The sequence below is a fragment of the Nicotiana tabacum genome, chromosome 7 (genome assembly GCF_000715075.1).
Source record: "Nicotiana tabacum cultivar K326 chromosome 7, ASM71507v2, whole genome shotgun sequence".
Taxonomy (NCBI): Eukaryota; Viridiplantae; Streptophyta; class Magnoliopsida; order Solanales; family Solanaceae; genus Nicotiana; species Nicotiana tabacum.
In genome coordinates, this window is record NC_134086.1 from 123130198 (window position 1) to 123144275 (window position 14078).

The following is a 14078-nucleotide window of genomic DNA, read 5'->3' on the forward strand; positions in this document are numbered from 1 at the left end:
CATATCGAGGTTGTTGATCAAGGACAACCCTGTACTACTACAAAGTATTAAGAGTGGTCGAAGTAGCTTTTACCCGAGAAGGTTGGGATCGATTTCCACAGGGAGCTAGAGATTGGAGTTGAGTTTCTATCTAAATTTGAGTTGCGTAATTGTTCCTAATTACACTTCTATTCATAATTGGTTTTGATATTACTTCTAATTTTATACTACTAAGATGCTAAATTAGGCTAAGTGAAGCTAAGAGTAAACTATTGAAGGTTGTCTAAATTGGTAAAAGATACTAGGGAAGTGACTTTCTCCTAGGTGGGTCATTGACGGATTCTCGAGTCTAAGTCTAGATTGTCATATTTGGGGAGTATGATATAACCATTGCACGATTCTACTCATTCTATACCTCTCGGTAGTTTGAGTGATTTTTCCCTAATTGACTTTCTCAAGACCAATTGGGTATGATAATTTGTGCAAGCAATAGAGGTTTAAGTCGGGTATTACTATCTCTAGGCCTAACCCTTTATTTGGGGCTATCAATCTCTTGAATACGCTCCAATTCCTTGTTGGACAAATTTCATGAACTTAGGCTCTCTTTCTCAAGAAGAGCCAAAATCAACTAGGCATAAACTAGTATTTGCAACCACTAATTCAACATTTAAACCATAAATTAGTCCAAATATCAAACACCCATAGACATTCAAGCCTTAAAATACAAGACCTATCAATTACCCACACTAGGGTTGAGCCACAACCCTAGCTAATGAGTCTAGCTACTCATGATTATAGAAGAAAACAAAGAAATAGATGAAGAAAACCCATAATATTTAATTACTAGATAAAACTTGAAGATTCAATGATGAAACTAAGCTAAAATTACTTAAAATAGAAAAGGAGTACTATTCACGAGCGCATCTCTTCGTCAAAATACAACTGATGACCTAAAAATGGGAAAAAAACTATTTATACTAGGCCGAAAATTATGGACAAAAATACTCCTGCGGGGCTAGTGAGGACCGCACAAAATCGAGGGCAGCAACACTAAGGCTCTTGGCTGAAACAAACTGCTCTCTGAACTTGGCCACTGCAGGCCGCACAAAATGTACCGCGGCCGTGGTAGCTTCTATTGCGGTCCACATGAAATGGACCGCGAACCGCATTGGACATATTCCTCCAACTTGGAAACTCTCTGATCTTTGGCTTTGCGGAACGCACAAAGTTGAGTGCGGCCGCAATGAAGTCAATGCGGTCCGCACAAAATACTTTGCGACCGCATTGCTTGGCTGCCTGAGATGAACACTCTCTGAACCTCCTCTTTGCGGACCGCACAAAATGTTGTGCGGCCGCACTAGTCCTTTTATTCTGAGCTTGGCCTTGTTCTTGGTACTTATGCATGTTTCACTCCTTTTTGAGTTGGTATTGACGAATTGTCACCTTGTTGACCAAACCCTGCAATTAAGTACAACATGTGAGCATTTGGGATTATTTTGTATGCATTTCTAATCAAAACTTAAATAAGAAGGAGTGTAAAATGCATCATAATCCCTAGTTATCAACTCCCCCAAACTTAAGCTTTTGTTTGTCCTCAAGCAAAAAAAATAAGACCCACCCCTTAAGAGTAAATCCAAAAAAATTCGGCTAACCTAAAGTGACCTCATCTAGCATCAGTAGGGACTAACAATCACCCTCAATTAAAATGAATCATTAACAACATTCACTCTTTAAACACCATGGATTTAGTGCGACACAAGAGCATCAAGAGTTGACTCAATAAATCAAAGAAACTCTTTCTGTTACTTTGGTCATTGTGGAACCTAAACTCACACATCCTCGACTCTCCCTAAGCAAACCTCACCTTTAGGATAGTAGCACTCGGAACGAGGTTAATGGAAATACACTCATCTCTCTCAAGGAAAAATCACAAGTTCGGATCTAAGTACCATATGCTTGCCCCTTATGTGAGTCACTACTAATGTAAGTTTCATTCAACTCAAGATCATATAGGGCTTTTGTGGAGACATAGTGAAGGCTTTTGGTTCAGGGTAGGAAATGTTTAGTCTAAGTAGGTTCCATCTTCCCTTTAGCACTTCTTTTGCTTCGTTTTGGCACGCACTCACTTGACTTTTTAAGTCATTTCACTTCTTTCTAAGGGGTTAGAGAGACACACTGTCACTCTTTCTTGTTCATTTCAAATATTTTCTCCTTTCTCAACTTTCCACACCTTTCATTCTTTGCTTTTATTGAATCTCTTCATTCTTTTCTACATTAAGCAATCTTTTTGTCTTTTTCCTTTTCTTTCTTTTTCATTGCCTTTCCTTTTCTTCATTTTGTACCTTTTTACCACTTTGTTTCAATCCTCGTCTCCCCCCCCAAACTTATACTTTTGCCATGTGCTAAGGAAAGATGGGGTGCCAAGAGAGGGTATCTTTATAATGGGTAAAAGCTTGTATCGTGGTTCTTGAAGGAAAAAGGTCTAAGGCACAAAAAGGTTGAGTAGGGATTTTATCATTGGTAGGCTATGAAATTGTTCAAGATATAATTTGGATCAAGGAGAGCCTATAATCATGTCTCAAGTCAAATTACACTTAGGATTTCTCCTAGACAAACATTCAGGGCAAGTTCTAAACCAATGGCTCGGGAATTGGACTTGCAATTCAAATTCTCACCATACAAGCTATGGGATTGCTAAAGACACAGAGTCGAGGGACCACAATGACTTTAGATAAGATTTGAGCACACAATGGTCCCGAAAAACCACTTGATGATTATCGGCCAACACAAGAGTCTCAAGGTCACAACTTTCACCATCCTATACACAACGATTTGTTTTTGACCATAGGATCAAAGGCAAATATGTTAGGCCCAAGTGAAGCTTTGCTTGAGGCACCCTTACCAACTAACTAATAACAAGCAAAAAGGAAAACATACTCAAACCCTTAAGAAGGTTGTCATTCCATCCATCATCAGGAAGAGTCACCCGGTTCACACAAATTTCACCTTTGGAAAGAACCGTGGTATTAAGAAAACCAAGGGCTTATTGCAAAAACTCAAAACAAGAAGCTACGAACATGAAATAAGAAGCTAAGAAAGGGAAAATGCGGAAAGTAAAATGAATATGTACAAGAGGGAATTTAATCGAATATACAATAGGGGGAATGAATATTTACATAAGAACGCAACTTTTATATACAGACCCAAAGTAAAAAGTACGAAAAGTGCAATGAAATGCTAAAAAATTATATACATACCAAAGATAAAAAGGAAAGAAAGCGTAAAATATTGTCATATGTATAGTCATCCAAATATCCAAATAGGGCTACCCCCTCAAATGAAAGCTGGGGATTGTCCTCAATGCCAACTAACCAAAATACGCACAAAAATAGAGAAGAGAGGAAAAAGAAACTCCCTATGGGCCCTCTATCTACACGGATCCTGAGTCTGGGTCCCTGGGTCCTCTGTCTGCTCGGGAACCCGTTACTAGCTCCCTGTGATCTGTGGTTCTGCTAGGACCTGGGCCTGGACCTAGACTGAGTCCTGGGATGAATCCTAGGGCTGGCTGGAGGAACCTCCCAGCGGGTCCTCCAACTGAATAACTGCATCGTCATACCGAGGGATCACCCTCTTCCTCTTGGTAGGCCGCTCGGACTCCTGCTCTGGCTGGGACTGGGTTGCTGGTGTTGGGTCATGCAATAGAAAATCTAAAGGCAGGTGATCCGCCTTCAATCTCTCAACCTCGACCCTTAGCTCCTTCACCGACTCTTTTGAAGCCCGAGTCTTCCTCATTTTCTTCGCCTCCCTTGCAAGTTCCTTGAGTGCTTTTCCATGTGAGGTGCTGACTGAGCTACCACTGTGGTAGATAGTACAGACAGCTTAGAAGTAGCTGTCTGCATCCAATTGTTGATGCTAGCAAGGGCCTAGCTCAGGCGGTGGGCAGTCAATAGGTATGAAGTGGTGGAGGGTATCTCTAGAGCTGTAGAAGTGGATGGACCTGGGGCCATGTCTACTGAGGTGGAAGGAGGCTAAGTAGGAGCCACTACCACTACTGGATCTTCAGACTAGCCAGTCGAAGTAGTGGCTTTGCCCTTGAAGTGCTTGCCCTTAGGGTTGTCATCACCCTGTAGGCTATACCATGAGAAAAGTGCCTTCGCCTTCACTTTCATATCAAACTTCCGCTTTTCCACATCTTAGTCCTCCAGGTACATGGTTAGGAAGTTGGGGAAGGGATAAGATCTGTCATCTTCGTTTACTACCCGTGTAATAACCCGGGACATCACATTCCCGATGTTAATCGGGTACCTCGCCATGATAGATGCTACCAAAATCACCCGGTGAATAGGGAGTGAGTTGTCGTAGGCGGTTGGGTCTAGCCTGGTGCACGCAAATGTCTCCCACCCCTTAGCCTAAAAGTTCAAAGTTCTCCTCAAGATCATCACTCCCGCAGTCAACCAATCTAGGGTGGTACCTGGGATTGCCAAGTACTCCACCAACCAAGGACGAGCTTCCTCACCCAATGCCATATTTTCCAAGTACAAGGACTCATCCTCCTCCAAGAAGCCCAGGTAATTATTTATGGTATTGCTATCGAATTTCACCTTCAAGTTCCGCACTTTGGTGACTGTGGTGCCCTTTTTTATGTGGGCCACATTTGTGTAGAACTCCTTCACTAAATGCTCATTGACATCCTTCACATGGCCTATGAAGTAGTTCCATCCAGCTCTCTCTCTGAATTGCCTCAGCACATTGGGGTTGTGAGGCAAAAGGTCCCGGGTGATAAATTTATGCTCAGTATCAATTTCCTCTCGGGACACCACTTTCTGAACTTGTGGTAGGCAACCTCACTTACAAACCGGTCCTGCCATGCCTCCTGATTTCTAGTCCTCTCTACCCTACCTACTTGGGCTCACCCCCTTCTACTTCTTCCCCATCTTCTACTACTGGACCCTCTCCGTATAATGAAGCTGTAAGAGAGGTGGAGTATTCATTTCTACTGCTGGCACCTGATCCCTCAGATGACTCAGAAGATATACGCATTGATGCTTGGGCAGTGGGAGAGCCTAGAGGTGTATCCCTCAACCTGTTCCTCTCCGGCCAGTCAGGAACATACTCTAGCACGGAGCCTGAAGATGCCTCCCGGGAAGGCTCATACTCACTCCCCGACTGGTCAATGGCTCTGTCAGCAGCTCTTATGATCCTCCTTGTGTTCTTTATGTTTTGTCGGGCTTATGGGGTCAATTTTATCATTCCTTGTCCCCTACCCCGGGAGGACTCTCCTCTTCCTGATTGTTTACCACCTTTGCCTCGAGATTTCACCATTGTCTTGAAACAACATTTAGTTATGCTTTGTTAGTATCAGTAGAAATAATGAAATGCAAAGTTGCAGAAAAATTTGTTGCAGATAGTTTAAATGTTGCAGAATGCAGACCGCACAAAATGAGGTACAGCCGCAAAGAGGCTACCGCGGATCGTACAAAATCCATTGCGGTCCGCACAGAGGTGGGGTTCAGACTACCCACTATCTGAATCTATGCACCGCGGACAGCACAAAAAGGCATTGCGGTCTACATTGAGGCACCGTGGACCATACAAAATCCATTGCGGCCACGGTCCTCAAATGTCAGCATTCAGTACTTGGTCTATTGCGGTCCGCACAAAATAGAATTGCAGACCGCACAGAGGCACCGCGGACAGCACAAAATCCATCGCGGTCCGCACTGAGTGCCCAGCAGCAATACCAACCTAGGGTTCATGTATTGTTCATTTTTAGTCCAATTATTCACCTATTAATGATTCGCTAAGTGTTGCCTCAGTGTTTTAACTACCTAGTCCTAATTAAAATAGTATTTAACTAACCTAAACTACAAGATTGAAAAAAAATGGGAAGGGAAGGAAGAAGAACTAAGAAAAACAAAAATTCAAAGAAAATAATAGAATTAAACAATTAAGAAGGAGTTAAAGTTACCAGAAATGCGATTTACTGAAGATTGAAGAGTCTTAGCAGTTAATTTCGTGCGATGAGAGTTATGAACAATGATTTTTATGCTTCTGAGATGAAAAGGATCGAAAAGTTTAAATGTAGGGCCTCAGGTACTATTTATAAAAAAGGTCCTGGGCTCCAGCTTACCTACCCACCGCGGACCGCACAAAATGGCACCGCGGTCCGCGGTGCTCAAAACCATGAGGTACTGACAAGTTAACCACTGTGGACCGCAAAAAATCCAGTGCGGCCGCAGTGGACCACTGCGGATCGCACAAATGCAATGCGATCACGTGGAAAACTTCAGAGACTCCCTATTTTTGTCAAATCACTTCTGCGATCCGCATTGATTTCTTGCCCCCGCACAAATGAGTGTGGTCCGCATTGCCAACTTCAGAGAGTGAACATTTTCCAACTTGTTCCTTCACTGCATCAACACAATCCTACAGCATCTCACAACCAGTCAGTCCAAAAATAAATCCTACACTACAATGAAAATCAAAGAAAAATAAGAAGAAAGACACATGGGTTGCCTCCCAAGAAGCTCCTGATTTAATGTCGCGGCACGATGCAGGTTACCATCAAATCACTTGAGATGAATAAATGCCATAACGTGGCTGTCATCAATCTTGCCCAGGTAGTGCTTGACCCTGTGCCCATTCACTCTAAAAACTTCTCTATTTTTGTTCTTCAAGTCAAGTGCACCAAACAGAGTTACAAATACCACTTCAAAAGGTCCACTCCATTTTGACTTAAGCTTTCCCGGAAACAGACGTAACCGAGAATTGAACAAGAGAACCAAATCACCCACTTTGAACTCCTTTCCACGAGCATATTTATCATGAAGGTACTTCATCTTGTCCTTGTACAAGGAAGAACTGGAGTACGCATGTAATCGGAATTCATCAAGTTCATTAAGCTGCTCCACATGAAGATTTGCTACCCCGTCCTATTCAAGATTCAACTTCCTCAAAGCCCACATGGCCTTGTGCTATAACTCAACCGGTAGATGGAAAGCTTTCCCAAACACAAACCGATACATAGACATACCAATCGGAGTCTTGTAAGTAGTCCTATAAGCCCATAGAGCATCATCCAACTTCTTTGACCAATCAGTCCTATTTGTATTGACCGTCTTTGACAATATACTCTTAATTTCCCTATTTGAGACTTCAACTTGGCCACTCGCTTGAGGATGATAAGGAGTAGAAACTTTGTGGTTGACACCATACTTTGCAAGCAAAGTGTCAAAAGCTCTATTACAAAAATGAGACCCCCCATCACTTATGATTGCAAGAGGAGTGCCAAACCTTGTAAAAATGCTCTTCTTGAGAAACGCAACAACACTTCGGGCCTCATTGTTGGGTAAAGACATAGCTTCAACCCATTTTGAAACATAGTCAACCACCACAAGAATGTATGTGTTCTCGCACGAGTTAACAAAAGGCCCATAAAATCAATGCCCATACATCAAAAATATCAACTTCAAGGATGGTATTGAGAGACATCTCATCTTTCTTTGAAATTCCACCCGCTCTTTGACATTTGTCACACCTCTTCACAAGTTCACTTGCATCTTTGTACAAAGTTGGCCAATAAAACCCACAACTAAGAACTTTGGAAGCCGTCCTCGCCCTGCCATGATGGCCGCCATAGGGAGAGGAATGACAAGCCTCCAAGATACTCAATTGCTCTTTCTACGGGATACACCTTCGGATCACACCATCCATGCAAATCTTGAACAAGTACGGCTCATCCCAATAAAAATCCAAACTATCCCGTTTGAGCTTTTTCCTTTGGTTAGAAGAGAGCTCACACGTGATTATACCAGTCACAAGGAAATTAGCAACGTCCGTAAACCATGGCATACCATTCACCAACACCGAAAGGAGTTGTTCGTCTGGATATGAATCATTGATCTCTAGGCCATCACAAGACCTCCCCTCCTCCTCCAAGCGGGACAAGTGGTCCGCCACTTGGTTTTCACTACCTTCCCGTCCACAATCTCCAAATCAAACTCTTGAAGTAACATGACCCATCACATCAGTCTAGCTTTGGAATACTTCTTCGTCGTCAAGTACCGGAGTGCGGCATGATTAGTATGGACTATGACCTTGGCACCCATAAGATACAGCCGAAATTTCTCCATGTCAAACACAATAGCCAAAAGTTCTTTCTCAGTAACCGTGTAGTTCACTTGAGCATCATTCATTGTCTTGCTCGCATAGTACACCGAATGAAATATTTTATTCACTCTTTGACCCAAAACTGCCCCAACTGCAACATTGCTTGCATCACACATGAGCTCAAAGGGTAAGCTCCAATTAGGTGCGGTAATGATAGAAGTGGTGGCCAACTTGTGCTTGAGAAGTTCAAAGGCTTGCATACATCTCTCATCGAACACAAACTTGGCATCTTTTTCCAATAACTTGCATAAGGGGTTCACTACCTTTGAAAAGTCTTTGATGAATCTCCGGTAGAACCCCGCATGCCCAAGAAAACTTCTAACTCCCTTGACAGAGGTGGGAGGAGGGAGCCTTGAAATTACATCAATTTTTGCTTTGTCCGCCTTGATACCATGCTTTGAAATTTTATGCCCAAGAACTATGCCCTCTTCCACCATGAAGTGGCATTTCTCCCAATTAAGAACATGATTGGTGTCACACCTCCTTTTTCCGCACCCGCGAGGGTGCGTGGGAGTTTTTCCAATTAAAGGACAATCGAGACGGGATTGGTTTATTTATTTCAGAGTCGCCACTTGGGAGATTTAGGGTGTCGCAAGTCACCAATTTTAATCCCGAATCGAGGAAAAGAATGACTCCATATTATCATTTTATTTTTGAATTTTTTGGGAGTAATTCTCATATAGGGCAAAAATCACGTGCTTACAATTGGTTTCTTCACAACGTGCCAATACTCTATCAGGATTTTTAAAACACTCTTCAAATGAATCACCCAGAACGCTAAAGTCGTCCATAAACACCTTCAAAATATCTTCCACCATATCGGTGAAAATGGCCATCATACACCACTGAAATGTAGCCAGTGTATTACACAACCCAAAAGGCATCCTAGAAAAGGCAAAGGTGCCATATGGACAAGTGAATGTGGTCTTCTCCTGATCTTCCGGAGCAATCAATATTTGGTTATATCCAGAATACCCATCCAAGAAACAGTAGAAGGCACACCCAACAAGTTGGTCTAACATCTGATCAAGAAAAGGCAATAAAAAGTAATCCTTGCGGGTCACTTTATTCAACTTGCGATAGTTCATGCATACCCTCCAACCGGTCATGGTCCTGGTAGGAATCAACTCATTTTGCGAATTTGCAACTACTGTCATGCCACCCTTCTTCGGTACACATTGCACCGGTGAAGTCCAAGAGCTATTAGAGATAGGGTACACAACCCCGACATCCAACCACTTGATCACCTCCTTTTTCACAACTTCTTGAATTGCCTCGTTCAACCTCCTTTGATGTTCCAAGGAGGGCTTTGCATCATCTTCCAGAATAATCTTGTGCATACAGAATGCGGGGCTTATCCCCCGAATATCAGCTAAAGTCCATCCAATTGCCTTCTTCCGCTTTTGGAGCACTACCAATGTGGAATCAACCTGCATGTTAGTAAGACAAGAGGAAAGAATAACTTGCAAAGTAAAACTAGGGGACTAAGAACTCATACCTGAGGTATGGAGGCAACGACTTCAACTCCAACACCGGAGGTTCCTCAATTGAAGGTTTTGTTGGTGGAGTTTTCCTATTCTCAAGGCCTAAGATAGTTTCCTAGGCTCATAAGAGTAAGAGCCCATCCCATGTAAATCATTCACACACTCCACTCGACCTTCATTATCATTGACATCAAGATTCAACAACACGACCTCTAGAGAGTCTTCCACATTGATCATTGAACTTGTATCATCAACTATCACTACCGTGACAAGGTCCACAAAAGAGCACCTCTCATAATTGTTGGTTGCTTCATTGACTTGCACACATGAAAGCCCACTTTTTCATCACCCACCCGGAAGGTGAGTTCCCCTGTTTCCACATCAACTAAGGCCTTCCCAGTAGCAAGGAAAGGTCTCCTTAATATGATTGGAACTTAATAATCCACCTCACAATTCAAGATCACAAAATCAGTTGGCAAGATAAATTTGTCCACCCGGACAAGAACATCATCAATAATACCCAATGGTCTCTTCATCGTTCTATCCGCCATTTGCAATCTCATGGAAGTCGACCTCGGTTGCCCAATACCCAAAGTTTTAAAAACTGAGTAGGGCATCAAGTTGATACTTTCCCCCAAATCACATAGAGTTTTAGCAAAATCCACACTCCCAATGGTGCAAGGAATGGCGAAAGCACCGGGATCTTCAAGCTTCGAGGCCATTGAATTCACTATTTCACTAACTTGGTGGGTCATCTTTATAGTTTCACAATCCATGGATCGTTTCTTTGTCACCAAGTCCTTCATGAATTTAACATAGCCCGACATTTTCTCAAGAGCCTCCACCAAAGGCACATTAATGGATAAGCTCTTCATCATATCAATAAACTTTTTAAACTAATTCTCACTTTTCTACTTCGCGAGCCTTTGAGGATAAGGTGGAGGTGGACTTGGCAAAGGAGCCTTGGCTTTAGGCATAACCGGCTCTGGCATGTCTATTACGTGTTCCCTAGACGGGTTCACATCATTTTGAGTTTCCACCTTGGCATATTGAATATCAATCCTCACTTCTTCATTCACATTCTCATCAATCACATTCAACCACCAAAGGAACTTCATCTTCTTGTAACTCAACTTTATCACTCAAAATTTACTTTTATTTGGAGGCATTCACATCACTGCCTTGTCCACTCCTTGTAGTTACCGCCATAACATGATTGTCCCCACCTTTTGGGTTTACTACCGTATCACTTGGTAGAGCCCCCATAGGGCGAGTGTTCAAGGATTGTGATATTTGGCCTAACTGAACCTCCAAATTTCTAATTGAAGTATTGCAGGAAGACAACTGAGCATAAGAGTCCGCATTCTTTTTCATAATCTATTCAAACATCATTTCAGTTCTCCCTATATCATTGTTGGAAGAACTAGGACCTTGGGATGGAAATGGGGGTGGATTGTTCGGTTGTTGGTACATTGGGGGCCTTTGGAAGCCTTGCCCCCGATTTCCTTGATTGCCATTGTTCCAACCTCCCTGATTGTTGTTACCACCCTAGTTGTTGTTGTTGCCATTCCAATTACCCTGATTGTTCTGATTGCCCCAATTGGAATTTTGCTTGTTGTTCTCCCAATTACCATTGCCTTGTTGTTGTTGATTGCCCTAATTGCCTTGGGGTCTCCATTGTTGTTGGTTGGAAGAATTGCCCCTTTGGCTTTGATAGTTGTTCATGTATTGCACTTCTTCATTCTGCCGATCATAACCATCATCTTGGTATCCACCACAATCATTGTCAAATTGCTTCGAATTCCCTTGGTTCTGTTGACCTCTCTATCTTCTTTTGTTCACTAGCATGTTGGCACCCTCCATGGTATTCACTTGGTGAGGATTCTGAACTTGTTGCAACCGTGCCTTTGCTAGTTGGTTCGTTGTAGTTGTCAGCTCAGCTATAGACTGCCCATGATCATCTAACTCTTTGTACAAATGAGTGACCATGGGGTCACCCTGGGCACATTGGCTCTACTTTTCCAAGCGGAGGAAGTGTCAGCCATCTCATCAAGAATGTCATTAGCCTTATCATAACTCAGTTTCATAAAGTTTCCCCTAGCAAGTTGGTTCACTATGCACTGGTTTGTTGTGTTAATGCCCTAGTAGAAAGTCTGTTGTATCATCACCTCAGTCATATCATTGTTGGGGAATTCCTTTACCATTGTTCTATCGTGCTCCCAAATTTCATGTAATGATTCGGTGGGCTCCTGCTTGAAAGCTATGATCTCATCTCTCAATGCTGCCATATGCCCCGGTGAGAAGAACTTTGCAATGAACTTGTCCGCCAACTCATCCCAAGTAGTGATGGAATGGTTGGGAAGTCGCTCAAGCCAATCCAATGCTTTCCCTCTAAGTGAAAATGGGAAGAGTCTCAACTGAATTGCATCTTCAGACACATTAGTTTGCTTGCTCCACCAACAGGTATCCATGAAGCCCTTGAGATATTTGTAAGCATTTTGATTGGCAGCACCCGTGAAATACCCATGCTGCTCCAGCAATGTCAGCATCACATCGACAATTTGAAAAATGTCCGTCCGGATCCGGGGTGGGACAATTGCACTTGCATAGCCTTGGTTGGGAAGCACTCAAGGAGCCACTCTTGGAGGTGGCGGGGGTGGGTCTGAAATATTATCATTGGCCTGGTGGCTTCTTCTTTGTCCTTGATGCACAATAGGGACCTCATCATCAATATTGTCATCTACCTCCTCCCCCGGCGGAAGATCTCCAAGAGGTGCGTTCTTTAAGTTTGCTGCCATTTTGTACCTGAAGTTGTGACACACACAAATTAGTAACACAGAAGGAAAGAAGAACAATACACAAAACTATTTAGATAGATAGCCAAAACCATTAGCTCCCCGGCAACGGCGCCAAAAAGTGATCGAGGCCAACCATGTACTACTACAAAGTAGGAAGAGTGGTCGAAGCAGCTTTTACCCGGGAAGGTCGGGATCGATTTCCACAGGGAGCTAGAGATTGGAGTTGAGTTTTTATCTAAATTGGAGTTGCGTAATTGTTCCTAATTACACTTCTATTGGTAACTGGTTTTGATATTACCTCTAAATTTATGCTACTAAGATGCTAAATTAGGCTAAGTGAAGCTAAGAGTAAACTATTGAAGGTTGTCTAAATTGGTAAAAGGCACTAGGGAAGTGACTTTCTCCTAGGTGGGTCATTGACGGATTCTCGAGTCTAAGGCTAGATTGTCATATTTGGGGAGTATGATATAACCATTGCACGATTCTACTCATTCTATACCTCTCGGTAGTTTGAGTGATTTTGCCTTAATTGACTTTCTCAAGACCAATTGGGTATGATAATTTGTGCAAGCAATAGATGTTTAACTCGGGTATTACTATCTCTAGGTTTAACCCTTTAATTGGGGATATCAATCTCTTGAATACGACCTAATTCCTTGTTGGACCAATTTTATGGACTTAGGCTCTCTTTCTCAAGAAGAGCCAAAATCAACTAGGCATACACTAGTGTTTGCAACCACTAATTCAACATTTAAACAATAAATTAGTCCAAATATCAAACACCCATATACATTCAAGCCTTAAAATACAAGACCCATCAATTACCCATACTAGGGTTGAGCCACAACCCTAGCTAATGGGTCTAACTACTCATGATTATAGAAGAAAATAAAGAAATATATGAAGAAAAACCCATAATATTTAATTACTATATAAAACTTAAAGATTCAATGATGAAACTAAATTAAAATTGCTCAGAATAGAAAAGGAGTACTGTTCACGAGCGCAACTCTTCGTCAAAATACAACTGATGACCTAAAAATGGGAAAAGAAACTATTTATACTAGGCCGAAAATTCTGGACAAAAATACCCCTATGAGGCTAGTGCGGACCGCACAAAATCGAGTGCGGCTGCACTAAGGCTCTTGGCTGAAACAAACTACTCTCTTAACTTGGCCACTGCGGGCCACACAAAATGCACCGTGACCGCGGTGGCTTCTGTTGCGGTCTGCACGAAATAGACCGCGGACCGCATTGGACATATTCCTCCAACTTGACAACTCTCTGATCTTGGGATTTGCGGACCGCTCAAAGTTGAGTGCGGACGCAATGAAGTCAATGTCGTCCACATAAAATACTTTGCGGCCGCATTGCTTGGCTGCCTGAAATGAACACTCTCTGAACCTCCTCTTTGTGGATCACACAAAATGCTGTGGGACCGCACTAGTACTTTTATACTGAGCTTGGCCTTGTTCTTGATACTTGTGCATGTTCACTTCTTTTTGAGATGGTATTGGCGAATTGTCACCTTGTTGACCAAACCCTGCAATCAAGTACAACATGTGAGCCTTTGGGACTATTTTTTACGCATTTCTAATCAAAACTTAAGTAAGAAGGTGTGTAAAAAGCATCATAATCCCTAGTTATC